Source organism: Cinclus cinclus, chromosome 2 (assembly GCF_963662255.1).
Source record: "Cinclus cinclus chromosome 2, bCinCin1.1, whole genome shotgun sequence".
Lineage (NCBI taxonomy): Eukaryota > Metazoa > Chordata > Aves > Passeriformes > Cinclidae > Cinclus > Cinclus cinclus.
Genome location: NC_085047.1, coordinates 84506056 through 84522469, shown reverse-complemented (window position 1 = coordinate 84522469; position 16414 = coordinate 84506056).

The following is a 16414-nucleotide window of genomic DNA, read 5'->3' as shown; positions in this document are numbered from 1 at the left end:
CAACAGAGCCTCTACTCTTTTTCTACTTTGGCAGTTCTAAAGAAATGTAAATCATGTAATGGACAAGTATATTTTTATTACTTGGTACCCACAATTGTTTCTGTAATAACGTGCATTTCTTGGACAGGGTCTTTTGAATATCCATGTGCATAAATACATAGGTTAAATAGCAACTGCAGTAAACCACAGAATTTTGCCAGCTACCACTGCTCTAATTAGCTCACGGAACTAGAAATAATTAATATAGTTAGTTGTTGGATTACAATGCAATGAGAAGTACACACCTAATAAATCACATTGTTTTTATTATTATTTGCTAAGTATCTGGCTGCTTGAGTAATGTTTTACAACTTTGGCTAAACTCACTTTGTGCTCTTCAAAGCCAGTAGCAAGATTTCCAGTTTTCATAATGCTATGAGATCAGACACCTATGCTCTGGGGGGTTTAATTCACCACTGCATTACTCCATTTACGAACCTGATCTGCGGTTTGACCACTATTTTCATTCAGCAAAACTAAAAGATTAACTATTTCTAAATTTATGAGCTAATTAGTACACTAATACAAACCACATTTATCATTTTCCTGAGTTTGCTTAATCCTTCTTCATTACGAAAGTCGGTTCAGATGTCTGTAAAAGCTTACAGGAAAAAAAAAGGAAAAGTATTTATTTTCATTTTCATTAGGGAAAAGGGAAAACTCCAAAAGTTTCTGGGCAGACAGAGCCACATTCTTTTGCTCTCATTAGAGTCCTTTTAGTTACAGTAGTTAGAGGAGGAAAACACTATGCAGCTCTAGGCATATGTTTGCAAGGTTGCCAACACCAATAATTTTATCACAAGTTTAATAAGATTTAGTGTTTTTCTTATAAATCTCCAGAGTCCCATGATTATGAATTAATGCTATCTTCCATTAAACATGCATGTTAAAAGGAGTTCTTGTAGTTGCAAAGAAAGTATTGGAAATACAAAATTCTTGGTTCAAAAATCCTAATTAAGAAAAAAAAGAGCCCTAGAATAATCTCTTTAAAATCAGGATTTTAGAGGCAATCTCAGGTTTTGAAAAGTGTTTGTTAATCAAAATATTTTGTCAGTAGTGGCGCTAATTACAGCAGTATTGCTCTTCAGGTGTTTCTGTGTAGAATCTGGTGTTATTTTCTTGATATTCTTCTCCTACTCTAGAAACTTCACTTAAGACACAGAAACCCTACATGTTTTTCTGATTTAAGTGCATCAGAATGCTGAGACGTAGGGTTAAGAGTTGGCTACATATTTTAGATATTGGAGCCAGACAGCAATTCAGTCTAATAATGTGCATGTCTACTATTTCCTGAAAATTTGCTGGTACATGACCCTTTATATGCATATATGTGACCCTACAACAAACTCTTTTATGTGGTGCCAAAAAATGGCATTAGCTTCAGCTGCTTTATTAAATTGCTACCCAAGCTGGCCTACATTCAGAGTGTGTCAGCAGCTCACGTGTGCTGTGCCAGCTAGCAATGGGAACCTCTGTTCCTCTCCATGCTTACTGCGGTTAGCACACAGACCAAGAACAAACGCCTCTTGAACGCTGGGCCAGAGTAGTTTGCACACTGTCATATGTTTGTCCTTTGGTCTGGAAGGAGCACTGGAGGGGCATGAACAATGAATACCTTGAGCTGCTTTACTCCCCCAGTCCTCGGTGAGGCAGCATATCCAGCAGACAAGGAGTCTGGATTTTAAGAAGCATTTATCTAATAGGCTGCAGCTGTGATGAACGATACTGTTCCCAACTAAATATTCTGTCCCAGAGACAAGGTTAGAGAAATAGTCCGTGTAATTAACATTTATCTTTTAATACTACCAGCTGAAAAAAGAAATGAATGTGACAGCAGTCAGCAACTGCCAAGGTATAGATTCAATACGGGACTATTATGGAAATGAGAAAAGTGCACACTGGAAGAAGACAAAGCTTGCATAATGTTCCACATGATCCTGGGCAAAATAATTGCAGCTAAAGAATGTAATTTGAATGTATGAGGGGTATTCACAGTGGCTAAATTTATCTGGGTGATGCAGACTCCTCTGGGCTGGAGCTGGTTTCCTGATCTGGGCTGCCCTCCAGAAGAGCCTGTTGGTATCCCTTGGTTGTGAAAGTTCCCTCATGGGGCTTAGTGACCATAGGCTAATATGGCCTTTGGGAATAGTCACCATGGTAACATAAAACCAGCTTGTATTAGTATTTCAGTTCTGCTGTTTCCTGACTTTTAAGCACCTCCTCACATAGCTTGACTATCCTGACTCAGTACTTAACCCTTCTACAAGGACTGGTACTAAGAACTCTTCTGGAAGGAGCAAGATCTGAATGCAACTTTTCAATAAAATTAAAATATTTTTCTAATTTTCCTTTTTACTGGGTAGTAAAAATTGCTGTCACATGTGTCCTACACTTCTAATATTCCTGTAGCGATGTTCACAAAAGACATTCCAAATAACTCTCAGCAGAAGTAAACTCATGCAGCAGATATCCTTAGTGTTCTGGACCTTGAAATGCAAATGATACACTAGTTCAGAGGCATGCACTTGTTTTCCATCCTGTTCAGGACAGAGGACAAGCTTCTACTTTAATTGCTTCAAAATCACATGCTTAAATCGTCTTTTATGACATCTTAAATTAATTTTTGTGTTTCTGATTATATAACACGCTCCAAACTTTGTGTATCTATTTCTTATCTATTAACTTTAACCTATAAAATAGTACATTTAAGTTATTTATATTCCTGCAAGTCCTGAAGATATAAGGGACCTGGGCTCTTATTTTCTTGTTCCTCAGTGTACCTGTTAGTGGCTTCCATTGCAGAACCACCCTTACCCCATACAGTGGTACATGTAATGTTTGGTTCCTATATTGCTCTTATGGGAAAGGTTAAAAAATGCATTTTTAAAAAAAAAATTAATCTGGGGCTTGACTGAAATGAATATATTTGTGTGTCTTAGGACTTATTTTTAACACAGTGCCTTAACATTTAAGTTGCTGCATCACGTTTTTAATTGTTAGTGGTGCCTGCAGTTAGGCATTCCTTGTGGCTTAAATACTCAAAATAATTAGAAAAGAAAAACCTGGTATACAGTATTTGAAAATCAAACAGCATCATTCCATGCACCTCTAGAAAGCTGGAAAGTAACTATTGATGGAATTTTTAAACCAAACCAAATTTATGCAGAATCATTATATTCTTGTTTTCCTGGAGACATCTTGTCCAAACCCAAATGTTCAAGTAAGTTTCATCAGTAGTGTGGTGCCAAGCTGGCGTTGTTCAGATCGGTTGTTATTTTGGGACTGAGCTTCACAAGTAACAAGAGGATTTTCCAAAATGAAATGGTAGTCCTTTGGAAATAATGAGAAACCTGATGACATTATTTGACAAAACTTCCAGGGATGAAAATGAAACATTGCAGTGGTTTAGTGTATCAAACAACTTGAAGCTATTAAAAGGGCTGCATTTCTTTCTCAAAAAGCATTTATAAAGCATTTATTAAAGGGTTTCAGTAACCCACCACTGAACACTGCAGGTACATACTGAGAACAGGTCTGTTTTTCCCCAGTTTTGTACTCGTGCATCTGAGCACTCTTAAAACGATACCTGCATTTTCCCCCAAAGGTGGCTGCTTTTCACATGTTCTAACCTACATAAATTCTTAATGTTTTACGGTACTTTTTGCAGTGGCGATGTTATTGGTTAGATAACAAGAAAAAACTCGAGTTCTACCATGTAATGTGCATTTTTTTGCACCTTATGAGAATATTGAATAGACTTCATTATTTTTTTCAATACAAGTCTGAATTTTACCATTTGATTACCTGAACCAAAAGCATTTCAATTTGCCATCCATCACCCTGACCAGTGTAAAATGCTGAATATTCAGATTAAATTGGAACTTTTTTTCTATGAATAAGGAATTTGATTCAATTCTGTAATATACAGTGTCTCTGGGGAGAGGAAATTGAGCTGAAGGTCGCTGAAGGCAAGTGAGAAAATTGTATTATCCAAATACAAAATTCTTTTTCTTATCATCAAAACCTGAAATACAGCCATGGGGAATAAGGGGGTCAAGAGAGAATTCAATTAGAGATGAAAATGGAAAAGGTGCATTTTTCAACTTACCTTTCATTTTTCCAAACAAGTGGCAGCAGTGAGCTGAATAGGAACAATGAAATATTTGTCAAGCAGTTTAGACTTTTTTTTTTAAAGTATAAATCAGAAAACATTTTCAGTCAGTTATAGAGAGATAGTAAAAGTCCATATGAAGGTGGAATAGCCAATTCTTCATAGCCTTAACCATTGCAGTTTTAGCTTGTTCATCAGTGGTGGGGAGAGGTAATGAATATCTAATTATTACAATTTGTATGGATAAAATTTTCTTGTTCAGAAAGACTTCTCAAATGTTTGTAATCAGTTTTCTTTCTAAGACAGTTTGTTATCACAATTTCTGCCCTTTTCCCTCATTAACTCCTAATTTTAAATGATAAATGTTCAAAATCATTGTAAAACACAATAATATTAGGCCATAAAGATGCTTAATTTTCTCTTTGTTTTGAAGTTTCTCTCTTATTTATTTTAGTGTAGATACTAAGCACTTATGAAATAAGCCAGACCTTGCCCAGTGTGGGCTCCTATGAAACACCAACAATTAGAAATACATGGAGTGATTTAGCCAACAGCTGCTGTGATTGCTCAGTTCTCAGCTGCACGGGTATCTCTACTCTGTGTCTGTAGGGTAGGAGGTGTTGATAAAGACCTTTGAGCTAACACTGAGGATAATGGTAAAGGAGATTTCCAGTGAGATCCTGGAATGCTAATTTAACAGCTTTAAAAACTCGCTCTGTGAATTACACAGTGATGTATAAAATTAGCTTGAGATATCTCAGGAATTCTTATTCTGTGTCTGTACTTGTTTGTTTAGTTTCAAGTAATTTCCTAAACATTTATTCTTTCCAAGGAAAAGTCACTATGATATTTACAGAAACCTTTCTGTATTTTGTAAGTGATAATTTTTAATAATTTGTCATTACATAACAATCTATGATCTTTCTAATTAAAATAGATGGTGCTATACATAACCAAACATTCAAATAGATTTTAATTCTAAGGAGCCTTTCATTCATATTGCAAGTACCCGTTCTGAGTTTAGGTTTTCTCCAGTGTTGGCTAAAACTTAGTGAAGTTTTTCTCATAATATATAAAAAGTAGTTTGAAAGTGTTGTTACACTTGAAGACAAATGCAGTTATCTCTGAGAAATAACCTGGAAAGAAAATCTTCAAACTCAGTGTAATACCTCAAATCTGATAACTGCCTTTTTGGTGTATTTGTAGTACTGTATAATTATTAAGTTAAGAATGCCCTATCCCTCCCTGGAAGTGTTCAGTGCCAGGTTGGATGGAGCTCTGAGTAACCTGGTCTAGTAAAGGGTATCTCTTCCTATAGCAGGGGGATTGGAACTAGATGGTCTTTCAGGTCCCTTTCAACCCAAGCCATTCTATGATTCTATGATTAAAAGCATGTTATATTGACTACGAAGCTATTAAACAAAATAGTCTCCTTTTAAAAAACTGAACTCTGCAATCCCAGCCTTGGTTGTCTACTGGTGCAAGGTTTGTACATGCAGATGTGAAATGAAGCCTTTTGCCTCGTTGTGAGCACATGCAGTTGGCATTGGAATTAGAAAGGATGCATTACCCAGCACATCTCTGAACACATGACAGAGTTCAGAGAAATGAATTGTTTTCTTGCACATTTAAAGGTCTTTAAAACAAATAACTGAACATTCTCTAAATTCTCTGTTTCTTTTTCCATGAGACAGGAATTTCAATTTTTGGTTGCTTTTTTTTTTTAAATGTAAACCAAAATTATGTTTCAATTTTTTTGCTCTGTTTCATCTAAAATATAGTGGGCTATGTTATAGACACAGAAATGAGCTGGAGTGAGAATTCATTTTCTGTGCATTTTTTAAAGATTTTGTTATGAGCCTGTCTGCATTTTAAAGTACCAGAACATGTCTGTAAGCCTAGTGCCTAAAAATTCCCTGGCTTTCAGTGGAAGTAAAAGGACTCTTCTGTTCAGATTGGATTGCAAGATTGGGGTCTTTGTAAAATAAAATGCCTACTAGATCGATCAGGATTGTCTGCATGTTACATTACGCAATATGAATAATATTTTTTTAAAGTGACAAAGAGTTTTATATTTTATATCTAATGAAATAAGGCTTACTATAATTTTCATTTTAGCCTGTCACAGGAACAAGAATTTAATCTACAGTTGCTGAATTTTTCAAAGTGAAGGAAAAAGGACATTACGTAGGTAAGATTATTCAGTCTGGTTCTGTTTGAATCTACTGAACTTGCTTCTATTTGACAAAATGTAAAATTGATGTTTTTGGAATCTGGGGACTTCAATAACCTAAGAAAATTAAAAAATAAAGGGCGTTTTACTGAATTGAAATAGGTTATTAGAAGAAAATCAGCCTCTGGTAAAGGGAGAGGAAGAAAAATGTTGAAGAGAAATTACATTGACAGAACCCTCAACCATTATAGAAACAAGTAGGTCAAAAGAGTTGTTCAAAACAATATACCTTTGGAGTATATATTATTGAAAGCACCACTAATTCTTTAGGCAGAAAGACACCTGAGATCAAACAATTGCTAATTTGTAGCTAACCCTTAAACAACTACTTTGGTGATGGGAACAAAAGAATCTATATACTGCAGAAAATTAAACCAAGACTATTCCAATGAAAAGGTATTACACCAAAATAATATAAAAGTAAATGTAAAATGCAATTGATTTTTCAAAATAAACTAAAGTCTCGATGTTTGGGAATCAAGTTCTGTTGGATAAGTCTTCTGTAGAATTTTGATTATTAAATCCTAAGATATGGGAAAGGAAGCTAAAACCAATGTCAACCACCTGGACTGTAGAGAGGAGCTTCCATTTTTAACTAACTTTTATGGACTGCTGGAGAATGCAGCAAAATGGAAGTTATGCAGTAAAGTGGCAGTCGGGCAGCAGCAAAGTGTAGCAGCAGACCTTCACTTCCCCTCAGAGGTATCACTTTAAAAAAAACAAAACAAATGGGTCAGAAGATGTAGGCAACAAAGGAGGAAAAGGGTTATATGAAGGCTCTAAGCATGATTTGCAAGATGTAAGATAGAAGCTGGAGATCTTCAGCTCAGGTGATCTCAGTGGGAGTTGGGGCTGGGTACCAACTTGCACTTGCAAGACCAAACCAATGATGTATTTATTTGTTACCTTAATGTAGTCAAATAATTTGAATGGGGAAACACTGCTTGAAAGTGCAGCCTAATGGCTGCTCTGCAGTAAAGTGAAGGAGCTGTGTTGACTAGGCAAGAGACTGACCTACTTAATCAAATACCTTTGGGAACACTTTTTAAATATCAAAACCCTTTCCCACACAATGTTAGGGTTGTGATATTAGGCATTCATTAGTCAGGAGTTCCTGATGGATAAAGCAGTAAGCTCAGCTCAGCCCTATTGTTTTTCACGTAGAAAAGATTACACAGATGGAGCAGGGGGCAAGTACTTTACTAGACCAACATGTCAGTGTGGACATGTCAAGGTTCTGGGCCTCATTAGAGACAAGTTGCTTGTTCAATTGCTTTTGAACATTCTACAATTGCTTTTGACCATTCTACATCATGGATTGCAGCCCAGGGGATGAGCCAGGCTCCTTAGAGCTATTCCAACTCCAGCCTTCATCCTCTGAGATTATGTCGCTCCTAGAGAAGGGATAAAATAGAGGGATAAAAATAAGTCACTGTACCTCATTTGACCTCTGCTGGACTCCCATAAAATAAACATCAATGCTTAAGAGGATGGGACTACCCTTTCTAATGCAGTTCTTTAATTTGCTTTTGTTTTATCTGTGGTGAATTTAGATAAGTCAAGTAAGAAAAGTCCTCAAAGAGTAGAAGAGATATTTTTAGAGAAGGACACTTGGGACTCACTTGAGTAGGTGAAAATTTTTTATGACTGTGCTGCCACATGTGATGCAAGTATTTTTTTCCTCTGAAGTTTTCAGCTTTAGCAGCTTACAGATACTGTTGGTTTTGTGGGCCAGGATATGCTGACCAAGGGAATCATTCCAGCTCCCCTTGATATTACTGGAAGAGTTATCTTTGACTTTAAGGGTGTGTGGCCTTAGCCAGCAGTATGCAGCTGTGCACTCCTTGGGTATAAGGGAATTTCCTAGCCACATGTCAACACCACAGTTTCTGAGCAATTGAGTTCAGTGCAAATGGAGCATTACAGAATATCTGGTGGAAAAGGGCCTGCCCAGGTGATTGCGACATGAAACGTACTCTAGTAAGAGGAATGAATCAGTTATCACAATATATTTTGAATCAGAGTCTAAATGAGATGTTGAGTACCTTGAGATACCAATGACTTCAGCAATACTTAATGTTTTGACCAGCAGGATATTGCTCTACCAAGACAGAGAGACATAGTAGAAGACAATTTTACTCAAAGAAATACAGGTGGAATAAAGGCAGGCAGGAGCTGCCAGAACTGGGAAGCCATACTTCATGGACTTCTTTCATCTATTTAACAGAAATTTGGACAATGGCAACCTCCTCCTTTCTCCATTTTTATGACTCTACAATACCATGGAAATATGTCAACATGAATATGACTGTGTTTCTTTTATTTATACAAATAAACCTCTTTCTTTCAGCTGCAGACCCATTATTGCAGCAGTAAACAAGAAAAGAGGGATCAATTTTAAACTGATAGGCAGTGAACATTTTCACTGGGTAGAATAAGTTATGTTGAGGTTATTTGCTGAGAACAGATCAGGAGAAGCCAGTACTTGTGTTTATTGAGCTTTTCTAATGAAAAGTAAACTTACAAAGCCTTGTTTTAGTTTTCTTAATAACAACAAATTGGGTACTGTGGTATGCGCATATACATATTGACTGAAATTGGTCTCCCCCAAACATGAGCACGTAAACATATAATAATCATTTAACATACAGAAACAGCTGAAAAGCTCAGAGAGAGTCTGGCTCCAATAGAGCTTTTCCTGTTTACTTTGTCTGTTGGATCATGGGCTTATTAAAATACAGCTATAATTTGGTAAAACTCTCAACTGGAATTTGTCCAAGAGGTTACTTTGCACAAGTGCGCAGTCCAACGATTAGTTTGCCCTCAGGAAGAAAGAAATACACATAAAAAGATAAAACCAATCATATAATTGTGTTACATGAGTGTAACAGTGAACAGTCTGTTTTAGAAAATATACCAGATTGGTAGATATAGAATTTCCACACTAAATTATTTCTTTTGATACCCATGTCTTGCAAAAAGAGAAGAATCATCCCTTTCTTTCTTCTCTGCTTTACAAGCAAATAAGAACCAAACCAGAATCCTCTTTAGGCCATACCTTTTATTTACCACAGTCTGATTGCCAAGGACAGAATTCAGCTGAGGATAATACATATAAATGATGATGGACTTGTCATCCTTGCCTAGTGGGAAGGGAGGTTCTGGATGAGGAAAGTGAAAGGGGAAAAATAAGCGCCAGCTGAAATCTCTTTGAATTTTGAAATCCAGGTGATGCTGTACAGGATAGGACTTTGAAAGCATCCTCTTTGGACATGAGAGGTGGGAAAAACTAGAAAAACTAAAGTAGATCAAACCCATACTGGTGGGTCCATAGTCAAGTACAAAAGCTTGTACTTGTGGGCAAGGTACTGATAGATGTAAAAGGCAGAAGCCTATTAAGCTTTGGAAAACTCCTTCTTGTATTCTCTAATGACCATGCTGCTGTCTGTGGAAGAAAGAACATGAAAGTTATATTGCTAGAGATGTGTGCAGATACTTCTCAGTGGTAACTCTGTGCAGTTCAAGTAAAGCCTCCCTTCTTTGCCATCCCCAAAGGCTGAAACACAGTTACTTGAATGGGATTTTATATAAACAGATCATAAAACACCCATCAGTAGTGTATACTCCTGATATAATTTTAAATGTTTTGCTTAAAAATACATAACTCTGAATATAGAACTCCTTAGACAACTCCTCTGAGAATGAATAAGGAAACTTCAAATTCATCTGTTCTAAATAACTTGAGATGTATGCTACCTCTACCTGTTCTTCATTCTGTTGAAACAAGATGAAATAGTTCTAGCCATATTAAAGAATGCCATATTAAAGCGCTAGTCTCTAAAGGCCTCACAGGTGAAATTTATTTTGAAAGAAAGAATATGAGAAAATTCTTCTCCATTTTCCAGGAGTCTTCACTTCTTAAAAGTTGGAGACTTTTATTAACCTTGCTTATGATCTTGACCTCAGTTGCAAGACAGCTCTTCCAAATCCTGAAGCAAAGAAAAATATAGTCACCCATTAGAGGACCCTTTCTCTATATTGTGGGAGTTGGTGTATGTGCTTAGACTGTCTTTCAGGAAATGGGAATGATGTGAATCTGCTAAAGGGAAAGGATTTTCTTGCTTCTTCTCCTCTTTGGCACCTGCACATGCCAGAGGCTGTGCACATACCATATCTGCCATGCTGCAGTGCCTCTAGGTTACATTTGTTGTGATACATTATGTCATCAGCACTACAATATTCCTGAACATATTAGATTTGCTCTTTCTCAAGTGAAGCTTATAAACTGCATCACCAGCTGTTAGGAGAAGACATGCAGTATATTTTTTGTAGCTGTAAGTAAAGAAAAATCTGTATGTGTATCCCTCTCTCTCTCTCTCCCTCCCTCTCTCTCTCTCTCTATATATATATATATGTTTTCTATTCACTGAAGGAAGAATCACCTCTCTCCTTCTTATCAAATCCAATGAATCAGATAGATATCTCCTTCTCACATGTTAATGACATAGTACAAATACTCTCCTATCATATAAAAAGACATGACTGCCTCTCTTTTTCCTTGTAATGTTTCATCACCTGTTTCATTCACTTAAAATGTGTAGTGATTTCAAAATCACAACAGATTTTTTGTATTCTTTGTGATGGGTTAGGCAGCATTAAAATGAGCAGTTCCAATCTAGTGCTTTAATTATTTTCCCTTTTAATAGAAATTTCAGCCTTGAAATACTTGTGAGCCAGTAAGGTGTGTATCTTCAGGACTGACTGACTGTGATGTTGGATTTTGTTACTGTTTTCAAGGTAGTTGGAATGTATTTGCTGTAGTTCAGCAATGTATTTATGGCAAATCAGGTCAATGATATGTTGGAGAGACATAAAACTGTCTTAAAAAGCATTCATAAAAGACTTCTTTCCCAGTAGCTAGTGGTATCTATATCTCTTACAGCAGAATATTCCTTGCTCTGAATGTCTAAATAAAATCCATGACTCTGCAGAGGAGCCATTTTTGAATGCTGCATCAGTCTGGACTATATATTCTCTTGAAGTGCAATACTGTCTTGGTGGTCTACTGAAGAAGCATTTTCCTTTCCTTTTGTGCTATTTCATAATATAGCTATAAAAGGGAGCATTACAGTATTCTTGCAACATAACTGTTTCCTGTAATACAATGCTTATGAAGTGCAGTCTGAAAAGATACCATGAAACAAGAAGTCCATTTTCCATGTGGCAAAACTTACTGTCACAGTGGGTTTAGTTGTTGAATGTTGAGTAGAAATGTTGCTACATATATCTCTCACAAAGGAGCAAGTTTTATTATTCTTAGGCCTTGTACAAGTGAATGTAATATTTAGCAAAGATGATTTTATATTTGTATGAACAGAAAACATTTTCCTGACCACTTCACTCATGTAAAACAAAGATGTGCATTATGGCGTCTCAGCATTGTCTGGTCTTAGCAGGAGGCCCTGGGAGGTATGTATGAGAGCAAAGGGGGAAAGAATTGGTCAAAGATATATGACAAATTATAAACTGCATGTCTATGTTTCCAGAAGTTATTGCAAAACTAACATCCCTGCTCATGTAATGGTATTAGTATCTATTGATTTTTGTGGCAGAGAGAATGACAGAGGAATAGTGCATGGAAAATGAAGAAAAAACAAGATAAAAAGTAACAGATTTAAAAGCAGTTTTCCTTTTATAGAGGTGATTGAGGGAGGAGGAAAATTAAAGATGCTGAAGTCTTTACCCTTAAATGCTGTACAAAGTGACTATCTTTTCTTTCTCACACATACACTGTACATTGCAAATACCATACCGAGTCTCCTTTTCCCCTCTTTTGAGCCACAAACAGGGTTTCCAACTGCTAGACTCAAGACTTTGTTGAAAGTGAGAGGCAGAGAAACCCTAACAAGCCCTAACACTAGTGTGCTTCAAAAACACAGCTCCATCAGTATCTTGTTTTCCTGTGGGTTACATTTGCTGAAGAAAGGGGCAGGATACACATTTGAGATGCAAACATGGCACACATTGGATTACTAAAATGTCCACCTGGGTCTGAAAAATTTGGGAAATTTGGGTACACCTGTGCTTCTTCAAACACATCCAGAATGTATCCACCTACGTTATCCACACTGGTTTTTGCCAAGACCCTCAGTTGAAACCCAGTTCAGAAATATTGCCTGCCTGTAAAGGAAACAATTGCTCCAGAGCTGATAGCCACTGGTTCAGCAGAAACAGTTCACTGTTCATTTCAAATTAAGAAATTCCAAGAACTATGTACCTGTGCCTGTAATGTAGCCAGTTTATCTGCCACTGACAACACGTGCTGTCCTTTTTTGCTTTTTCTTATTATCCTCTGCAGTGTCATACCATAGCCCTGTAGTTTGTCAAACTTTTGCATTTTCTACCCTATTTACCTTCTTCTTCTTATATGAGCAATGATCTCTTTGGTTTGGGTCCTCAAGGAGTGTGGCTAATGGTGCTTGTGTGTGTCATTCAGTCAGTCTTCCTTGCTGAAAACACTTTGTATGTTCACAGAAATGCACATGTTTTTCATAAATAGTCAAGTGCAATTAATTCTGTCATATATGTTCCTTCATTTTTCCAGCTTTTTGTTTGGAAGTGTCTTTAACAGGGATTATTTGATACTTTGTTTTTTTCATGCTTTTCCTCTTGGTCTTATACCCTCAGGTTCCTCTTTCAGATGCTCATTTAAACTTTAAAAATATGGGGTAACATGCAGGAGGTGACCAGATATACATTTCTATAGCATAGCTCTGCATACCTGGTAGTCTTCATACTTAATTCCAGTTAATATATTTTTGGTTGGAAATCATACCCAGGTGATACTTTAAATTAAAGGAATTCTCTTGCATCAGCTGTAAACAAACAAACAAAAAGGTCCCAATAATAAATCATTGAGATGACCTCACATGTTAGCTAAATGTTTATCTTTCTTTTCCCCACTTAGACTACCATGAAGGAGAGGAATAAGAACATGATAGATTGTAGAACACTGCAGAGGACAACATGTACAGGGAGTTTAGTTATGTTTTCCTACAGTCCTTCTTTCTGCTGCACTTCTATGAGAGTAGTTCGACCTCAAGCAGAGAAAAAAGTGATTTTGTCAGCTCCTGTGGACCAAATTCCAGCCCCAAGCCAACTTGTGCCTCTTTGAGCTGGGGCTCATGTGGTCTGAATCAAGGATGGCAGAAGCAGCAGCCTCCTCTTCCTGTTTCTGAGCAAAAGATGAATGGATGTGGTACCAGATGAAAGGCAATGCTGGATTTAGTGGAATTAGTTTATGGGGCAAGCTCCACCCAAAATAATTTTATTTGTCTCCCAGCTACAAATGAAATTCATTTGTTTTGCACTTCCTGACGGATTCAAATGTGTCAAAACATTAGGGTCATGAAGGTGGGTGGTTTGCATTGACAACAGTGTTTTTTTTGTGGCACACTGGTTTAAATCAGCAGATTTCAAACAGATTTTGTATTGAAGTTTAGGACAGAGTTGAACCTAATTTTCATGCAGGGAGTTGTGGTGTGTGAACAGATTTATATGGCTGGTCAGTAGCTGGAAGCAAAGCCATTAATGTTTGAATGTCTCTGGATGTTATCTGGGAAATTGAAAAAGCAATTAAGTATTTAGAGAGACATTTAAGGGACAAAAATCAAATCAAATACAAAATAAAGGCTTTGGGAATTCAGTGATACAAGGGAAGAAGACTGAAGAAATGTTTGAGGAGAAAGCTGCAGTAGAATGGGAAAATACTGTTTAGAGAACATGAGAATTAAACTGAATAAAGTTGAGATCAGCCAGACAACTCCAAGCCCTTCATCTTTAAAGCAATTATAGGTTAAGGGTGCAAGTGATAGGCATTTTTCCTGTATTAACAAGAGATGCAATCATTTAAATTTGGTAGAGGTAAGGATGTGCTAATTAAATGAATGCCTTGCATCAGCTGAAGAGTGTGAGCTGGATCCTAACAGTTCTTTGTAATTTTTCTAATGAGAATCTTACATTCTCTTGCAAAGGCCAGCTGCCAGAATGATAGTGCTTCTTAGGCAAAACAGTAAGACATATAAATAAACTATCAGTGAAAATTGTAGCATAATTTATAAGGCCAAGTAAAACTGGATATATTGTTCATATTTGCATGTCAAATGCAAACTGGACATTTGGCATCACATGGGATTTCTAGCATATCGATAATCTGCCAGATAAAAGGGAAACACAAGGCTGATGGTTGAGTGGGATACACCTATTCATGAGTGATGTTTGTGTAATGGCTACTGGCAAGGAACTAATGTATATTTATTTTGCTTATTTGTGTTTGATTTGTGCATGTAATGCAGCTTGTTTCATTGACAAATACTGCTAAATGCTGTGGTGTTTTACCTCTTAAATTTAATTTCCAATAAGGTACAGAAACTAGATCTTTAAGGGTAACTTAAAATACACTTTTTCTCTGAGGTTATTAATTATCCAGATATATGATGTATATAATTTATAAAAGTACATATGTATGAAATGCTTTAACTACACTGTTCATGGAAATTTGTAATTATAGCATACAACTGGTACCTAAGTTCTTGAATGCTATTCTCTCATTTTTGATATTGAAAACATTTTTTAAGGAGAACTTCTCTTATAATACAACAGATGAACTCATTGTAGCAACTTTTCTTAGTCTCCATAGCATTTATAAATGCATTTACACTATGGGTCTGTTTTTTATGTTGGGATGTTATGGTTCATTACATTCAGCTATCTAGGTCAAATCATATTAGTTATTTATATTTAATAGGTTTAAGAAGAGTTTGAGCATTTGGTGTGTACATTTTTCCTGAGGTAACAAGCTGAATGGCGGTGCAGATACCGTGTAGGTCTGTTGGTTGTCATGGTGCTCGGTGCAAAGGAGCAGAGCTATCTCAGCCCCATGCTGAGGGAATTAAAAATGAAAATGAGAAATATTAGGTAATGTAATGTTGATTTTTCCTGTGATTTCTACTTCCTCCGAGAAAAACAAATGCAATATTTTTAATGAGAAAAAAAATACCTCTCGGATACTCTTGGTATTTAGAGATATCAGCATTTTGTGTGACAGCTTATTTCTAGCTTGACCGCATTTCTGTTTATAAACCATCACTAGAGGTTTATAATGGAAGGAGATGATACTCCAGGTAATATGTGCACACTGCCTATAGTGATACTCTAGAAACTAGCCAGATTTAACTCAGAGATGTAAATAAGATTACTTCTGAACTCTGTGGTGTTTTACTCTCTGTCTGACTCCCTTCTGTGACTTCCCTCAAAGCATCACAACCACCCAAAGCATCTCCAGAAGCTGCTCCTAGAGCAGCTGGTGTTGTGTGGCATGTGTAGTATGTGGGGGGCTCCAGATCCCTCACCTGCCTGCTGCTGCTCAGCCAGCCCTGGGTGCAGCTCAAACCAGACACTGCACTCTGCACACTGTTTTTTTCCTGACACTTATTTATGCCGTGCAGTTAAAGGAGTCTCAGATGACATATACTAATTTGTAGTAATCCCTCAAGAGCTGCTAATGGGTATCATCCAGGGAAGAAGGGTTTTGGGCTTATATCTCCGGTGGTTTGGGGTGGGAAAATGTGGAGATCCGGTGGTTTGCAGATCACATGCCCTGTGGAAGCTTTTGTCAGCATGAAAGCCTTTTTTTTAAATCATCTGGGGATCGGTTGTCGAAAAGGATAACCTAAGCAGAGATGCCATGGTGTAAGACTCCCAGATAGAAATCTGATAACAGTCAAGAAGACCCCGTCAAATTCCACAAGTTTTCTATTTTGTCTGCTGGCCCTGGTCTCATTTTTTCGATATCTGCTGTCCAAAACACCAGTTCTCCCATACAAGTTTACTGTCTTGATGTCAGGTCATAGAACAAATTTAGAAGAAATGGGCTAATCTGGGAGTGGTCAAACTTTTGAAGATCTTCGTATGGCTAAGAGCTACCTGCACCTTTCCCACTCTGTGCTCAGAGCCTAAGGGTACCAACCTGG